The sequence below is a fragment of the Coptis chinensis genome, chromosome 5, assembly GCF_015680905.1.
Source record: "Coptis chinensis isolate HL-2020 chromosome 5, ASM1568090v1, whole genome shotgun sequence".
Classification (NCBI taxonomy): domain Eukaryota; kingdom Viridiplantae; phylum Streptophyta; class Magnoliopsida; order Ranunculales; family Ranunculaceae; genus Coptis; species Coptis chinensis.
Genome location: NC_141460.1, coordinates 79,674,170 through 79,692,184, shown reverse-complemented (window position 1 = coordinate 79,692,184; position 18,015 = coordinate 79,674,170). Strand labels below are relative to the sequence as shown.

Genomic DNA, 18,015 nt, shown 5'->3' with positions numbered 1-18,015 from the left:
CCTAATAGGTTATGTCCGCGTCTGACGCGGACGCGGACACGGACGCAGCATGGATGCCCATTGGACGTGGTCAACATGGTCAGGACGCGGGTCAAGACACAGTCAGGACGCGGATTTTGACCTAAAAAAATAAAAAATAAATCAAAATAATATTAAAAAAACTCAATTTTTTCATTTTTTTGTTTTGTTAAGACTTATAACATGTTTTTAAAGTTTGATTAGGAAATATTAAACTTAATTTTGTGGCTATTTATCTTTAATAGTTTTGAATTTATGAATGTTGATACATTTAATTAAGTTTTTAATGTTTAATTTATATAAAATAAAATTATAAATATTAATTAATTTCCGCGTTCTTTGCCGCGTCCGCGTCCTACTTTTTTGAGATATAACCGAGTCAGTGTTTGCGTCTGCGTCAGTGTCCGTGTCCGCATCCGCATCCGTGTTCGTGCAACATAGTTCATAGTTAATGTTCATACTTTGGAGTATGAACAGTTATTGTTCATATCTGTTTTAATAAGCAGTTGATGAAGAACAACTATATAGTTGATTGAGAAGTTATATATGTGATAAAATATATGAAGAAATGGTCACACACCCCATGCTTTCCAACGACAAATATTCCTTATGGGCTTATTAGCGAGTAAAGTGTGTAGGAAAAGACGGCTTTGGATTGTGCTTTTAAACAGACTTAAAGATTACAAGAACTTGAAGGAGAAAAGACAATGGAATTAGAAAGCCTGAAATGAAGTTCACGTCATGTTCAAGTGAAACGTATCAGGGATGGTTAAAGAAGTTAAATGGACTTGTATACACAAGGGTATGCCCGTGCCTACGGCCCATGACGCGCCTGCGGCGCTACCCCGAAAAATGAACAATCAATGTTCATATATGTTTTGGGTATGAACAATCAATGTTCATGTATGTTTTGGGTATGAACATTTATTGTTCATATATATTTTGGGTATGAACAATCAATGTTCATATTTGTTATGGATTCATGTTTTTTTTTTGGTATGAACACGGATTGTTCATGCCTTCTTTAGGTATGAACAATCAATGTTCATATCTGTTTTGGGTGTGAACATTTATTGTTCATATCTGTTTTGTTTATACCTATTGTTCATAGCTAATGTTCATAATTTGGTATATTAACAGTTATTGTTCATATCTGTTTTGGGTTCATGTTTTCATAGCCACAATCAATGTTCATAGCTGACATTCAGCATGGGTAGATATGAACAATCAATGTTCATACCTATTGTGGGTATGAATGAAAATAGAACCTGTCAAGTCTCACAGTTCAAACCAACTTCATTCTAGGCATTTTTCACCATAAAATAATAATAATAATAAAAGATTCTAGTGCCTCTTCAAAGGAAACTAAGGCATGTGTGAGTATGAATACTAAGGAAGCTTTTCATCATGACAGCAGCAATCCGCTGAAAATTTCCCAGACAGGGTAAATTGCACCATACAAAGTGACTTCTACCATTGACGTGCCTGTAGAAATAATACTACGTGTTACTCAAATCTTCAGCTCCTTCCACCATTGATGTGCCTGTAGAAAATACACTGAAACTGTATTAATAACTGTGAGACTATATGAAAAAAAATGTAAAAAATAAATAAATAATACTATAGTAGTTTGTACCTTCGTGATCTGACTTTGTCTTTTTTGAAGGACAATTTCGACTGTCATGATCAACATAAGAATTGCAAGAGTAACATTTTCTTTTGTTTTTACTTCCTTGTTCTTCCATAGGATCTAAATATCTACCATGTTTTCCTTGTGATGCATCATCTTTTTTGCCGGGTCTACCTTTAGTTCGTGAAACAGGGGGATCTAAGAGCACAAAAGGCAAAGAAGGGTCATCGCTTGAAGCACATGGTGCTGATGGCAAAGAAGGGTCATCTCTTGAAGCACATGGTGCTGATTCACTTGGACCATCTTCGTTGACAACTTCCCCCGGAGTGATACATGAGATTTTTTTACCGAGTTCCCGTAAACCATCTAAGAATATCTTGTAGCTTGCTGGAGTTCGCGAGGCAATACATGCCCATTTAGTTGCTTCTTGGCATAAATAGCTAAGGTTCATCGCGTCAATTTGTTCTTGACATTGTGATCCTCCCTTATCATCTCTCCTAAATCAGTTAGCCCCTTTCAACCATCTTTCTTTTATGAAACATTTAGGAATTTCATAAGCATCAAGTTTGGATAATACCTTTAGTAAGTGGGCACAAGGTATTCCAACAAACTCATAACGATGACATTCACAAACACCTTCACAAGTTTGTGGATTCCATTTCACAATCCAATGCTGATTCTCGCCATCAATTTTATTGGGCATGAACTCCACCTTATATATATTCAACTCACCACCAACAAGGTTAGCTTTTTATACAACTTCGAGATCAAAGTCTCGAGCCCTAAATTTTTCATACATCTTTCTTGTATATATCTTTGCTGCATGATTCAAAATAAAACTTTTTCCAGTAACAATACGATTTTTCTGCTCCGACTCAAAATCCTCATGTCTCTCCTTTACTTCTATAGTCTTCAAAGCTTGTTCATATTTTTGAACGAATTCCTTCAGACTAGTAGTACTACAAATATAATCTTTGAAAAAGCTATTAATTCCCTCACTACGGCCAGTAGTATTCATACCAGCAAAGAAAGTAGTTCGATTATACACTGGAACCCATGCTTCTCTATCTTTATAAAGTCCGTCCAACCAAGTATTTTCAGTCAACCCATATTTAACTATCAATGATTTCCATCTCCTCTCAAAATCCTCAATCCTAAATGTAAATCTCAAACATTCCTTCATGGCCCTTTTGAAACCTGATTTTTTGTAGTACAAATATCCTAATTTTTTACCAAACTTCTTCTTAATATGTCAATAACACAACCTGTGTCGTGTGGTAGGAAACACCTTAGGAACAGCAGCTCTCATGGCTGGATCCGAGTCAGTAATAAAAGAAACCAGAGCCTTTCCCCCCATCGCTTTCTTCCAAGTCTCGAATAGCCATAAGAAACTCTTCTCCGTTTCGTCTTGTAACAATGCACATCCAAATTGGATGGTTTGAAAGTGATGGTTTACACCAGTGAATGGTGCAAAAGGTAACTCGTACTTGTTAGTCTTGTATGTTGTATCAAAAGTGACTACATCTCCAAACTGTTCGTAGGACATGCGTGACCTAGCATCAACCCAAAAAAAATTAACAGCTCTCCCTTCTAAATCACACTGATGAGCATGGTAAAACTGAGGATTATCAATTTCTCTTCTTTGGAAGTGATTAAAACCCAATGAGCATCACCAACATCAAGTTTTTGTCTCACATCACTTAAGATGATTCCAACAACCACGATCATTGACACCAATCACTTCACCTCCAAGAACAGTATTGACTTTGTTTATTTGTAGATTTGCGTCATAAAAACGCTCAACCATACTTTTCACTGCATCGGGCATTTTTCGATTTGGCTTTAGGTGGTTTCTTTTTTAGGGTGATACAAAGGAGTGATTATGCTCGTCACAAAACTGCCTAACCTCCCATTTCATTGTGGTTCGAATGAGCTTAATATACATGTGTGATTTGCATTCCCCTCTTTGTGTTGAGGTATTCAACCGTGACCTTGACACCTCCTCTTTAAACTCTTTTTTGTATGACCCGAAATGTGAGCATGCAAAAGAGATGTTTGTCACCTTATCACAATTACTCCAGGATTTGTTAGACGATCTTTTAATGATTGAAAACCCCTTGTTAAGACCATACTTTTCGTAGTATTCTTTCGCCTCTTCGCTTGAATCAAAACCCATGCCCACAAATGGTGTTTGAATATTATGTTCAGCATCCTCATCAGAAAATCCGGTGACCTGCCTCATATCTTCAAAAAATTCTGTACGTGATTCTTCCATTTTTAACAACACCACATCTGTAGTAAAATTTTAGTGATTAGCCACTTAATAATCCATAAACTCCATTAATTTTGTTCATCTCAAATATTGCTTATTTTTTTTAAATTAAGAAAAAGAAGAAAAATAAAAATAAAAATAACATAACTAATACACTATAAAGAATCAAAGAAATATAATACAATTGAAAGAGTAAATTAAAAGAAAAAAAAAATCAAATTGAAAACCTTAATAAGTCTTGTAAATGAGAGTGTGGATTGTCCTAAAAAAAAGTGTGAACTGGAAGATAATGTCTGTGAGCACCGAATTTTTGGTAGAATATTTTTAACAAATGGAAGAGATAAGAGATGAGGGGGGGGGGGGGGTGTTCTTAACTCTGAAGAAGAAATGGAGGAGAGAGAGAGAGAGAAAGTTGGGAGAAAGAAATAGAGAAACCGTAATAGTTTGGTCAAAGGCTTAATTGCCCATTAGTTGAGCCGAGCCGTTATTGTCAATATTTGAGGTCAATTATGAAAGCCTAACTCTCTTGAAGACCCTAGGATTTGATGTGTTGTAAGGCCTATATTCATTGTAAAATCATTTGTATCTTGATCCCTATATATATATATATATATATATATATATATATATATATATATATATATATATATATATATATATATATATATATAGTTTTGCTCTAGTCAGGACCAGTCCGCACAAAATAAAATCAGGACCTAAAAACAACACGTGACTTCTCTTTTCTCTCTCTTATTTTTTTTTCTCTTTCCTATTCTTTCTCTCCACTAAAAAATAGTCCTAAACAAATTCACGCAACTTTTTTTTCTCTCTCCTCTCTCTCCACTTTTCCCCCTTGGCCCACACAAACTCTCCACTTTTACTACTTTTATCAATCCTCCCTCTCTCTCTCTCTCTCTCTTGTTTTGCTGCCACACTTTCTCTCTCACCTCAATGTCTCAATCCCTCTCTTTGAAGCTTTGCAACTCAATCACTCTTTTGTACCTCTGCTTTCCAATGGAGTAAACTTTTAATTTTTGGGGTTCGTGGTTGGTTAAAGAGATTTGTGCAAAAGAAGACACTTCCCGATTTTTTGAGGCAAACACACTCGATTTGTCTATAACAAGGTGTTGGGGAGCTTGAAGGAGAGGTGGTTGATCCTGAAACTATAGTATAGACCATTACTCATGTTAAAGTGGCTTCAGAAATGGGTGGAACAACCATTGTAATGTTCATCCGGTGGGGAGTGAAGTATGGTGGTCCAATGGATGTTGCTAAGATCCGAAGGTGGTTTGAGAGGCATCTTCAAAGGCATACCTTTGCACTTGAAGTTCTGGAAATGTTGCAATGTTTGGTGTCAAGCAATTAATCGCAGTGGACATGACACTTCGGGGTTAAGGAGGCGATTCATGATTGTTGTTGGAGATTTGGCTGGAGCCTTATTTTGGCTTATGGTATACCCCACTGATTTTGTCAAGAGTGTGATTCAAGTGGATAATTACAAGAATCCTAAATTCTCTGGTTCCCTCGATGCTTTTAAAAGGATTAAGAGATGGGAAGGCCTCCCTGTCCAATGAGAATACCTTACTTGTTGCCTGCAGGAGAGAGTATTCTTTTAAGGAAACTTGGAAAGGATGGAAATAGTGCTAGCTTGTTTATGACTGTCGAAAAAATTAATTTCCCATATTTAGTACCTCAGTAGCATTCCTAATTTTCTTTTCGGACATATTTAGGCTTTCTGCGATTCTCTGGTAAGGAAAGAAGTTTATGTAAGATAGAACTGCAAACGGAGGAAGAAATTTGGGCAACAAAATACAATCGAAGAGGAATAATTTGCTTACTGCTATTGATGGGGTAATTCCTTTCTCTTCCAACCTTATCTTTGCATTCCTTATTAAGCTTTAACCTCTCATGCAAATCGTAGGCAATCTTAGAGTTCTCGAGTACTCAACCGATTGCTCTTGAAAGCATACGGCAACAAGAAAAAATCCCGTAAGTTCATTCCTAAGACATAAATGGTTACTGCGTTTGGTAATAAACCTCTTGGTTCAAGTATCTAGTCTATATATAGAACATTGAAATAAGTGCTTCATTTTAAGAGAAATTAGGAAGAATATACACATCAACAAACACTCTACAGAGTCCGGATCCAAATCTGCTTATGAGTTATGACTTTATGGCGACAATCCAAGCATCATCTCTTTTTTTCATTCTGCTTTTTCTTAATTAATAACCGCATGATTAAGGCAGTAGTAACTTTTGGTAAATCAGCATGTTGGAGGTATCTTGTTTAGTTTGAAAAATATGCATGTCCATAACAGCATACATAAACCCCATAAAATGACGGGTGAGAGTTCAACACATTAGTGTCACCTGAGAATGACCCAAAGATACCCGATACACAATCGTGCTTTAGTGTGCCCACATGCATTCTTAAAAGGTGGGAAACAAAACAGTGTCTAAATTAGAGAAATTTAAAAAATGGAGTGACCCTGCTACAAGTTTCTTGGTGTCTAACTGTCTAGTAAAGGTAATGGAATTCTGCTCATTGGTGACATTCCTGTTAGTGGAGTTCTTCAGCAGACTACAAACTATCATGATTATAACTTACTGAAAAGCTACCACCATCATGGAGAAAAGTTGGGACCATATAGTGGCGGAACGGCACATTGGCGAAATTACTTACAGGTGTGATCACAAGATCTGCAAAGCTAAATGTAACGCCCGTATTTTTAAATACGTATTTTTCTATTTATAAATTAATTTAATTTATTTATTTTCAAAATTCGTCGGATTGGACTCGGGATACGTGGGCCTGGTTTTTGGGCCCGAGTCGGTGTTGGGCTTGGGTTTCGGACCCAAGTATATAAACACATTGTTCTGGAAAATAGGGTTCAGAGAATAATAAAATAATGAAAATGGAGGCAGAGATGAAAGCTGGTTTGCTGGAGGGTGGAGCGCGACGAATCGGACTCGGAGAAATTCGTAGGAGCTGTTCATACAGGTGAGTAGCTATTTTGCTATTTCACTGGATTTATCGTTTTCCGTGTACATCTGTTTTATTAAACTTTGTTAAATTTCGAATTTTGTTATTAAACTGTCGTAACTTTGTTAATTGGGTAAACTGTTCGAACTCTGGAGGTTTTAATGGCGATCGATAACTTCGCCAAGAAACCTCTATGAGTGGTATCATTGTTGTTTGTTGTATGGTTTGAAGATCGTTTTTGCGTTTTGTTGGTTGAAATTCGTTGGTTGATGTCGGGCTTTGAAGCTCATCGAAGCTTCGGATTGCACGATAATGGCGTCACCACGTAAATCGTTTTGTTTGTTTTTAATTTCGTCGGCTTGAATGGTTTGTTGGGTTGTGTGTGTGGGGATGTCGAGTGAGGGCAGTGAAGCTTGGAGGCGTTAATGGCGCCGGTGTTGGGCTGTTTTTCTTGGGTTTAATTGGTTGTTGAGTTTTGTGGATGAATGGGTTGATGTTTGGTTGTGAGGGGGTGTGTGTGAGGGTAGTGAGGAGGCGTGAATGCTGTTGGAAGCTTGTCGCAGCCATTAATGGCGGCAATGAAGGTTCCAGATCCAGTTTTGTTTGAAGTTTTTAAACTTAAGAATTGAGTTTGTGGCTTTGAGTAAAGTTGTAGGGTTGGTTATAGGGAGTGAAACCGTGGGGTCAAAGTGGGTGGTCGATTAGAGCTTGTGGTGGCCGGATTTTTTTGCTGGTGGTGGAGCTGCTGAAGAGTCGTGAGGAAGATGACCGAATTTGGGTCTGGGGCTTGGGCCCGGTTTTGGTTTTGGTTGGGCCGACTTTGTTTTAATTTTGTTTGGGCCCTTTTCCCATTAGTTGTGTTGGGCCCATTTCTATTTTAAGTGGTTGGGCGAAATGTTTTATTGGCTTGGCGAAATTTCAATAGTGGTTGGACGAAATTTCGGTTTAGTGTTAGTTGTGGGCCGAGTTCTATTCAGGATTTGGGCCAAACTAATTAGCTGTTTTGGGCCTGTTCAGTATAAGTTTTTGGGCCCGTTTCTAATATTGATTGGGGCCAGTCCATTGGACTTAAAATAGATCTATTGGTGTCTTTCAATGTTTAGACTTTCGGGGTCTAAGGTTTGGGCTCGGCCAGTTGGGTCCGAACCATGACCTTGGCCATGAGCCCATGAGCCATGCACATTGACCTTAGCCATGATCCATGGCTATGACCCTGAACCTGTCGAACACGGAAACGACAGTTTGACTTTGACCATGACATGTTGAGTTTGACCTTGACCATGAGGTGTTGACCTTTGACCGTTGACTTTGACTGTTGACCGTTGACCGTTGCCTTTGACCTTTGACTGGGAATGTTGACTTTTCTAGTTTTTCACATATTTGATTATATGGATAAATATAGTAATAAAATATTGTCGATATTATATAACTTGGTTGGTCATTATCTAATTTAGATTTGACGTGAGTAGTGTGTAAAGCATATTTATATTGGGCTTTGATTGTGGATCGTGATTTGTTTTATTTGTGCTTCGTTTTTATGTGTATATTATATGGACAAATATAATAATAAAATGCTGTGGAAGCTAGTATATATTTGGTTGTCATTATCTAAGAAAGATTTGACATTGATGTTGTGTATTTTGACACGTGACGATATTGAGATGTTAGGAGACATTATATTCCTAATACGTTATAATAAAGATGTATGCGATACGTTGAAGCATTGTGACATGATATAATATGTTGGGATAGTTATATTAATGCAATATCTTGGAGAAATGTATATACACTCCATTATTTTATATGTGAGATGCTAATATAGTATCGGTGAATATTTGCCCACGGGAATGTAGTGTAGTGCAATAATATATTGGCACGTAAAAGAATGAAAGTGGTTATGAGATATAATTGAGATGTTTCTAAATATTATGGCTTAGTGCAATAAGGTAATTGACCTGCACGTGATATAGTGGAATGTTTATGAGTCATTAACGTATGACACCTGAATAAATTACATAACGAAAATCCTAGAACCTGACTACCACAACTCATGTGATTGGCCCTTCGGCGGCGTTTGATTAATCTGAATGGCCTTCAGTGCGCCCTCCCGGCGTTTGAGTTAAATTTGAATGGCCCTCCCGGCGAGCCGAATAGTGGCTTGATTATTCCGTTCGCAAAAATAGAACGATGATGCGCAATATTTTATGCGAATAGTGGCATTACTTACATAATTGCTTCCGTGTGAGGATTTACGGTGTGCGGCATCATTTCGAGGTGGTTACGCACGGAGTGGTTCATTATGTAAGGGGAGGCATGTGGATGTACATGTCCGGGCGTTGGGTAGCGATTGTGGTAGCCAAGAAAACTAGGTAAGACATAGATAATGACGTGATTTTAGGGACACGCATAAATAAAACCTTAATTAATATAATTATGGTAATATATTTGTTAATGATGTATATGTAGATAGATGATTATATATGGTTTTGCATAAGGGTGGGTCAAACTAATTACTTGGGCAGAGACGACCCACTCGTGATTGAGCATGAAATGAATGCATTATATAATACGTTTGTTTGGTTATTTGTTTAGTTGAACTAAAAAGCCTCGATGGAGGAACTACATGCCTTATTTATTATGTGTATAGTTTGTTGTGTGGTTAGTGGGAAGTTAAAGGCTCGGTGGAGGAACTACCTGCCTTAATTATTATTCTTAAGGATGTTGTATTTGTCGATTTGAAAGTTAAGGCCTCGGTGGAGGAACTAATTGCCTTGTGGATTGTGTTTATATTTGTATAAGTATATGTTGTTTTAGGGCTACTCACACCGGCATTGTTTATAATGCTGACCGATTTGCATGTTTGCTTATCGGGTGTGTTCATTAAATGAACATAGTTGATAAGTCTTGACGAGGTTTAGTGATGAAGAAGATTGGTTTTGCTTGTGGTTTTGCGTTAGCATTGCATCTCGGGATAAGTTTTGTTTTCCCTCGAGGTGATATAGCTTCGGTCCTAGACAATGTTTTGTATTCTCATTTGTATATTTTAATTAAAGAGTTATTGAAAAGAGATTTGTAACCTAATCTTAATTGGGAATTTTTGTAATGAAGAGGACTTTTGTATAATTAAAATTTTTATTGGTTTTAATTATCCGCATATTTTAAAACTGTTTATGGGTTTTTGGGAGTGGAGAGTGCGTCACACCTCGGAAATCGAAGAGTCGGGGACAATTAATGTTTTTCCGAATTCTGTCGAAATTCGGGGTGTGACACTAAACCTCTACTCCATCCCAAAAGTGGGGGTTCTGGTTGTATCTTTCACTCATTAAATTAACTATTCTAGTCAATTAAGAGATAAAGGCCACTCTAATTCCACCTGAATAGAAATCATAAGTTTTTTACATTGTTTAGAATTATCTGTTACCAATGAAAACCAAAGCCTCACCTGACGTATCCACCAATACACGTAAGTAGAAAATGAAAAGCAGGTTGTCACTTGTCGCTTGTTACTATCCTACATTTTATATTTGTGTGAATTCTGAAGCTATGAAAGTGATGACAAGCACCTTATAATTTCCAGGTGTCAAGTTCCACAGCCCTTTCTGAAAACAGTGTGGAGGAGCTCACTTTCTGGCGAACCCGGCAGGTTGGCACCCTTGATCGCCCAAATAGAAATAATGCTTGGAGCGCACGGACGAGGGAAAAGGTGTGCTTTACTTCCATAAATTCCTTGCATTTCTATTTACACTTGAGGCAAATATGTAGGGAGTCATTTTTCTGTGCATTCTTAGTGAACTGCAGTCTACATTGGATTTCATTGTTATAGCCAATTTCTTGCAATTCTTACTACGAAACCCTTCTCTAATCTCTGTGTTCTCTGTTGCATAAGCAGTATGTGCTTTGATACATCTGACTTCACATACAAACCGTCTGAATCGAACATGTACCAACGAATGGAAGGACGGGTACCATGAGCCAGTCACTTGTACCATAATGTGATTTTCATTGATGTTCTATGAACAGAGGCACTTTTACCATAATGTGATTTTTATTGATGTTCTATGAATCCTAATGTGATATCATATGGTCTGGACCAAACGAGACTTGATTTCTGAAACAGGTTTTTGCTGGATTTTTGTGTGTAAACTACTAAATTGTGGTGATGTCAAACAGTGTATTTTCTTTGTTCATGAAATTTTCTTTCTTTTTCTGAGTGGGTAGAATGATACTTGTTCAGGAGCTTTAATTTATTTCACGAGTAATGTTGGATTGAGTTACATCTTAGACACTAGGATTGTGATATGCCTGACTTGTGGCCTATAACTCGGATATGGCGATATGATTATATGACACAGATTCGAGAAATTTGGCAATTTCGGGGTATACTTACTACAAAGTACGACCGTGTGATCACTAAACGGGGATAACTTTTACGACTTGCTTTCGGAAAGAGGGCTTTATTGTTTCAAGAAGCCTGCTGTTGCTGTTGCTGTTGATTGCACAAACAAAAAAATCACTAACTTTCACTAGATCACACAAAAAACAATAATAAAACTTTTAATAGATTAACTTCACCCGTGATCGATTCTTTGGTGTGTGTGTGTGTGTCTGTTTGAAGTACGTTCAAATTTACCAAGGCTTTGAAGGAGTTTGGGGAAAAGGTGTGGGACTACAACTGTACTCTTGGTGTGGAACTTTTTGTGACAACCACTTTGTGCTGTCAGAAACTTATGTCAGAAACAGTGGAACAAGGAAACAGTGAATAGTCCTTTGGTTGGAAACTTCGAATAAAATTCTTTAACAAACTTGTACAGAGAACTAGCTGAATGTCATTAAAAGTTAGAAGTTTAAAAATTCATTAGCTTTAAAAAATAAAATAAAAACACCTCAATTCATATACTAAAGAACAGTGCTAATTCTAGTTACAAACCCCATTTAATTTACTGAAGAAAAAAAACTACTAACTCCATTTCACAAATGGATAGCGCCACCAGTTCACTATATGGTCCACTCAAGGCAAGCGTTCAACTTCGTAGAATTTGACGAGTTACCACCACCATCACCGGACTTTGAGTGCCAGTTGAACCTATAACATCCAATATTAAGCTCAAGACAAATAAAAATAAAAAGAGTAATTATTAAATAAAAATAGTAAGCAATCGAAAATTACCAATCAACTTCGGACAGTTTCTTTTGTCATGTGATTGCCCAGTAAGTCCACATCCATTACAACGCCTTAGTTGACTTGCTTGAACCTGTGCCTTCTCTTTTCCCCCTTGTAATCTATGTTTCCCTTTGCCTTTTTTGCTTTAACAGATTAGGCTCATTCAAAGTCACATGTCGATGCGTTTTTTCTGTTGGAGAAATTCCAACTCCTTTAATAGCCAGCACTTCCTTAATCTTTTCATGTACCACTTTCAAATGTTCTTCATATACTTCACTTGCCTCTTCACAAGCTACAGCGTCATCAAGTACCCTTGAAGTAAGATGAGATAATTTTGTGTGCCTCAACAACATAAAGTCGTTGTTACTATTTTCTTTCACCTCTTTCCCACCATCTGATATTATTTCTTCCAATTTTGTGTCTTTCTTCCATCTACTCAGTATATAAGCATCCGGCAAGTAAACAATTTGACTAACTTTCAAGTAAGCCAAAATGTGTCTACAAGGAATTCCTTCAAATTCAAATTTCTTGCAGCTACATGTAGCAAAATTTAGAGCCATATCATATACAATTTTCCGCGGTCTATAATCTCTTGCACTTGGCCTTTTCACCATGTAGACAACCTGCTTTTCATTTTCTACCAAACTTTCAATAAAATACTCCAAACTCTCCCACAACTCATTCTGAAATCTAAGAAAAATAGACAATGTATAAATATCTGCCATCTGCTTCTCCATAGAAATTGGGGTTTTCATCACGGGTCGCTCATTGCTATCAACATGATCAGCTTGCAATTCTTTATGACGCTGGTATTCAAGTGCCCTATTAAATCGCGTAACAAATTCATTTAAAGAATTTTCTTTAGAGACATACCTCTTGAAAAATGCATGTGAACTTTCCGCCCGTTGACTACTTGACGACATGTGAAAATAAAATGTTTCACAAATGATCGGAACCCCCACTGGACCGAGATACCATACAATGCAGCTAACCAAGTGTTATCTTTTAGTTAAGCTCTTCCCTATTGTTTCTTGCCACATTGCCTCAAACTCTTCCCCGGACTGTATTCCAAATGCATTTTGAAAAGCAAAGATAGTGATCTCTATAAATGATTGCATCTAATTTTTCAGAAAACTTGTTCAGAATATGCCAAATGCAATACCGGTGATATGTATTTGGAAGAGCTTGAGCAATAGCTTTTGACATAGCAGGGTCTTGATCGGTGATAATCATTTTGGGAGGGCCAACTGACATTACTTCCATCCATTTTTGGAGTAGCCAAATGAATGATTCTGTCGTCTCGTCACACAGGAATGCACAACCAAATATTACAGTCTGACTATGTTTATTCACCCCTACAAATGGTGCAAATATCATACCATATTTATTGGTTTTGTAAGTTGTATCAAACACTACTACATCACCGTAAAGCTTGTACGCCCTTATTGCCTTTGCATCAGCCCAAAAACAATGAGTTAACCTATTTTCTTCGTCGATCTCAGTTTTAAAAGAAAATGAAGAATTTTTTTCTTGCTCTGACAAAAAATATTCCATCAATATCTCTGCATCATGCCCATCTACTAAGCTTTTTGAATCTCTAACAAAATTTCTAAGGTCTTTTTCTGTACAACCAATATTTTCTATTCCACCCACTTCCATTGAAAGAATACTAATTTGCTGGTTTATAGGTATATTAGCAGATGATAAAAGATTAGACAATGACTTTTTGTATCGGATATGCCGCGGTGAGATCTCAACGGATATACTTTATGAGGGGTTGAAAGTGAGTGGTTGTGGACCTCGATAAATTGGTATTGACAGTAACCCGACTTCAATTTATTCTTCAAAACCCGACAATTTTGCCTTGCAACCCTCACGAACAATCCCCCGTCGCCTTTTCTTTTCTCTCTTATTTTCTGTTTAGGTTTCCCTTCTTTGAAACAACAGTACTCCTTCCTAGTTATTTCATTGCCTTCTTTATCATTCTTAGTAGAATTACTTCGTATACTAAATCCAGCCACTTTTGCATAAGTATTGTAAAATTCATAAGCTTCATCCAAAGAGAGAAATTCTTGTCCTATTTTCGGTTTGCAATCTTCTTTTACTTCAGGCATATAAACTATATCAGACTGTTCTTCTTCATCTGAGTCCAAATGTTCAAACTCCATATCCATTCAATAGATGCTACACATATCAATTTCAAAATATGAGCAGCATTATAATTAGTTGGCATTTAATAATAATTCTTAAGAAATTAAATGTATATAAATTGAGCATACCACCCAATATGTTAAAAACGGAATATAATTAATTAACATTTAATAATAAAAATTTGAGAAAAAAAAACAGGAAAAAAATTGAGCTGACTTGTGTATTGATGCTGAAAAGCAATAGTATAGTGTTGACTATTTTGTTCCACGTTGGAACACTCTTAAAAATTGGGAAGTGTCGAAAAAGTTGGGAAGTGTCGAAAAAGAAATTAAAAGATAGAGAGGAGAGAGGCGTGAGAGAAAAAATTGAGGAGAATAAAAAAGGCACGTGAAATTGTTTGATAAAGTGGAGAGAGAAAGAGAGTGTGTGAGGTCAAAGAAAATCAATAAAGTAAAGAGAGAGGAGAGAGAAAAGGTGGGGTTGGAGAAAAAAATGGAGAGAAAAGAGAGAAAAAAAAAGTACGTGAAATTGTTTGATAAAGTGGAGAGAGAGGAGAGAGAGAAAGAGAGTGTGTGGGGTCAAAGAAAATCAATAAAGTAGAGAGAGAGAGAGAGAGGAGAGAGAAAGAGTGGGGTTGGAGAAAAAAGTGGAGAGAAAGGAGAGAGAAAAAAAAGTCACGTGAATTTGTTTGGTCCGGAAGTTTTTTTATCCGAGAAGTCCTGACTAGAGCAAAACTGTATATATATATATATACGGGCCGGCTACCTTGACATACTATTCTAACATACTATCTTGACATACCTACCCAACCGTCAGATTTTACATAATCTAATGTCCAGATATGCGTGTATGGAAACCAAACAAATAAAAAAGTGGGGTGGGACAAAAGTGACATTTCCATTTTTTCTCAAAAAGAAATTCGATCTTTTTCTATCTTTTTCTTCTTCATTCACGTTTCTTTCTTTACGAGATCTTTGTCAAAGCCGCCGCAAAGTTCTCTTCTCAACTTCGTGTTGTTTGCTTTGAAGTTTGAGCGAAAGGCAGCTATGGAACGGGAGAATATATCCATATAAGCATTGTTGTTATTGGTTCCCCTTTGGGAAGTCAAGAACCACTAGACATCTTGACAAGCTTAATGCTGAAGTGAGCGTGGTATCACCATTGGCGTTATTGCCTTGTGGAAGTTGAATTCATTTTGTTTATTACCAAAAAATATACCCATCAAAAAAGTCACAAGTGTTTATATAGTTACACCGGCATTTTTAATCTTAGAAAAATGAGAAAGCCGGTTATAAGAAACAGTTTAAACATCAAGCAAGCTAACAATACACAAATGATGAGCTACTGGTGATTATACAATGTATGGATTATAACGTGATTGCAACTAAAGCTAAGCCATTTCAGACCGATAACTTGGTTTGAGAAACAAGAATTCCGTCTATATCTACATATAGCCATTCATGGTTTCTGGGATCTAAGTGTTCTAACCGAAAATTGAGTCACACATTGAAAACTACATCCCAAAAACTGAATTACACCTACACCTGTATTATTTACCATCTCAACTCATCTACACCAAAGAACAATAGCAGCAACCATTCAAGCCAAAATCACTATTTTTCAAAAAGAAACCCACGAAATCAAATCTACCCAGTTCTCCAAACTAATTATTTCATTATCGGTTAGAACTTCAGAATCGAGGGAGACAAGAGAGAACCATTTAAGTCAATTTTTTCTTCTTGGACAGTGGTACTAAAGCTTTGATTGAGTTCTTCTTCATTGTGGGAGAGCCGAAGAGCTTCGTTTCTTTATGAATTTTTTTCGTGGAGTTGATTTCTTTTTTATCATGGAGTCGATTCCAGGGAGAAAAATGAGATTTTTAGAGGCGTCCTATTTTTGTAGAGAGAGAGAGTTGGGAGCTGGGTTAAGTTTGTTAGAGAGGGCACGTTTAGTTTGGGAAGAAGAAAGCTTAAAAGCCTAAATGACATTGTTACCCTTTTTATGTTTCTCTGTTAAAACAAATCTAGATTTGATCACTAGATTCAATCTAAATCTGACGGTTGGCTAGGTATGTCAAGATGGTATGTTAGAATAGTATGTCAAGGTAGCCGACCCGATATATATATATATATAGCCCGGCTCTTAAACGGACTAGTCCGTTTACGGATTTGTGTCTTGAACAGCTTATATAGTGTCGTGAACAACTTATATAGTGTCTTGAACAACTTTTTTAATTTACACTTATTAACTTTTTAATTTATGTTTATATGTGACACTATATAAGCTGTGCAAGACATTATATAAGCTTCGCAAGACACTATATAATAAGTCCGTAAACGGACGTCCGTTTAAGAGTCGGCCTGTATATATATATATATATATATATACACGTGTGTGTGTGTGGCAAAGTTAGGGGGGCTATAGCCCCAGACAACCAACTCGATCATAGATCCACCCCTACAACATACCCCAGCGGCCCTAGCCATGCCTTGTTACTCTTTATCGGAAATAATCTATATATCAATGTTTTTTTTTTAATGAAAAAAAGATATTAGAAAAATTAATAATAGTGAAGATAATTTGCCCGAAATGCCATGGTTATTGCATGAATCCAAGTATCATAGTTATCTCAGGAGAGTAGTAGATATACCAGAATTGTCGTAGGATTGTTATAATGATGAACGAAGAACGGATCATTGCTTTCTTGAGTTTTGGCGACACCAACTAAAACTTCATTATTCTAGCTCATTTGCCATGACTAAGAATTGAGGCAATAATAGTGGAGGAAGATGCCTCTGGTCAGTTGTACACTAGACTATAGTTCTAATTTAATACATGTGAATTGAGGCAATAATAGTGGAGGAAGATGCCTCTGGTCAGTTGTACCCATCCCTAGCTAGCTTATTTTCGGAAAAAAAAAAAAGAATTGAGGCAATAAAAAAAAAATGATAAACGAGATGAAAGATTAGAGGGGCTCTAATACCATAAGAAAACTTAAAACGAATGAGTTGGTGCTTTCCTCAACTTGAGGTTAGACTAAGGATGGGTGCAATGGCTCTGCATTCCCTCCAAATCGATGAGAGTTGCGGTGGTTTTCTCTCCCTATCCATATTTAACTCTCTATATATTGAGAGTATTATTAAGGAAGGAAGAGTGGATTCCACGCGAGTTGAAATGTCGTGGTTTGTAAAAACCCAAATGGCGACGCCACTTGAAGTGGGGCGGAATGTAAAAAAATATTATTATTATTTTGTTTTCATTTTGCACTAGTCGAAGTGGCGTTGAAAAAAATGTGGGTTTCAAACCGCGCCAGTTCAAGTGGCGTAGGATTGTTCAGATCATTGATTCAACAAAACCTACTCTCTATCCGTATAACACTGTTTTTTGGAGGGATAGAGATGGAGAGTGCAGAGTCATTGGACTCAGCCTAAAAGACGTATTGTATTTATAGAAACTGGTTTACAACTTAAAAAATATACATGAATCACCTTACAAGATATACATCAAAAGTTCTGTAACTAATTAACCCAAGTGATAAGCCTACTTAACCGATCTTAACCCTCTGAGACTTCTCGGGGAGGTCACTATCTTGAAATTACGCCACCTGAACATGCTTAAGTGCATAATTCTTACCAACCCATGACCAATAGTGATATTAGTATATTAGGGATAACTAGACTTTTCCAACATACCCCAACGGCCTAGCCACATCCTATATATATATATATATATATATATATATATATTATGCAATGTTTTATACAATATCTCTTGAAAATATGAATTGAGCCATGATTCCA

General features: G+C 36.8%; 2 long non-coding RNA genes and 1 pseudogene across 2 annotated transcripts; 1 reads left to right on the top strand and 2 right to left on the bottom strand.

The window, feature by feature from the left end:
* Positions 1-2,399: 2,399 nt before the first annotated feature.
* On the bottom strand, positions 2,400-3,923 carry LOC147499140 (protein FAR1-RELATED SEQUENCE 5 pseudogene; annotated as a pseudogene).
* A 1,538-nt stretch (positions 3,924-5,461) lies between these two features.
* LOC147499139 (uncharacterized) lies at positions 5,462-5,821 on the bottom strand. The gene is made up of 3 exons (XR_015196300.1): positions 5,759-5,821; positions 5,612-5,665; positions 5,462-5,512 (listed from the first exon to the last, which is right to left on the bottom strand). It is a non-coding gene; the product is annotated as an uncharacterized LOC147499139 (long non-coding RNA).
* Positions 5,822-10,546: 4,725 nt separating this feature from the next.
* LOC147499138 (uncharacterized) lies at positions 10,547-11,113 on the top strand. The gene is made up of 2 exons (XR_015194427.1): positions 10,547-10,606; positions 10,793-11,113. It is a non-coding gene; the product is annotated as an uncharacterized LOC147499138 (long non-coding RNA).
* Positions 11,114-18,015: the final 6,902 nt, after the last annotated feature.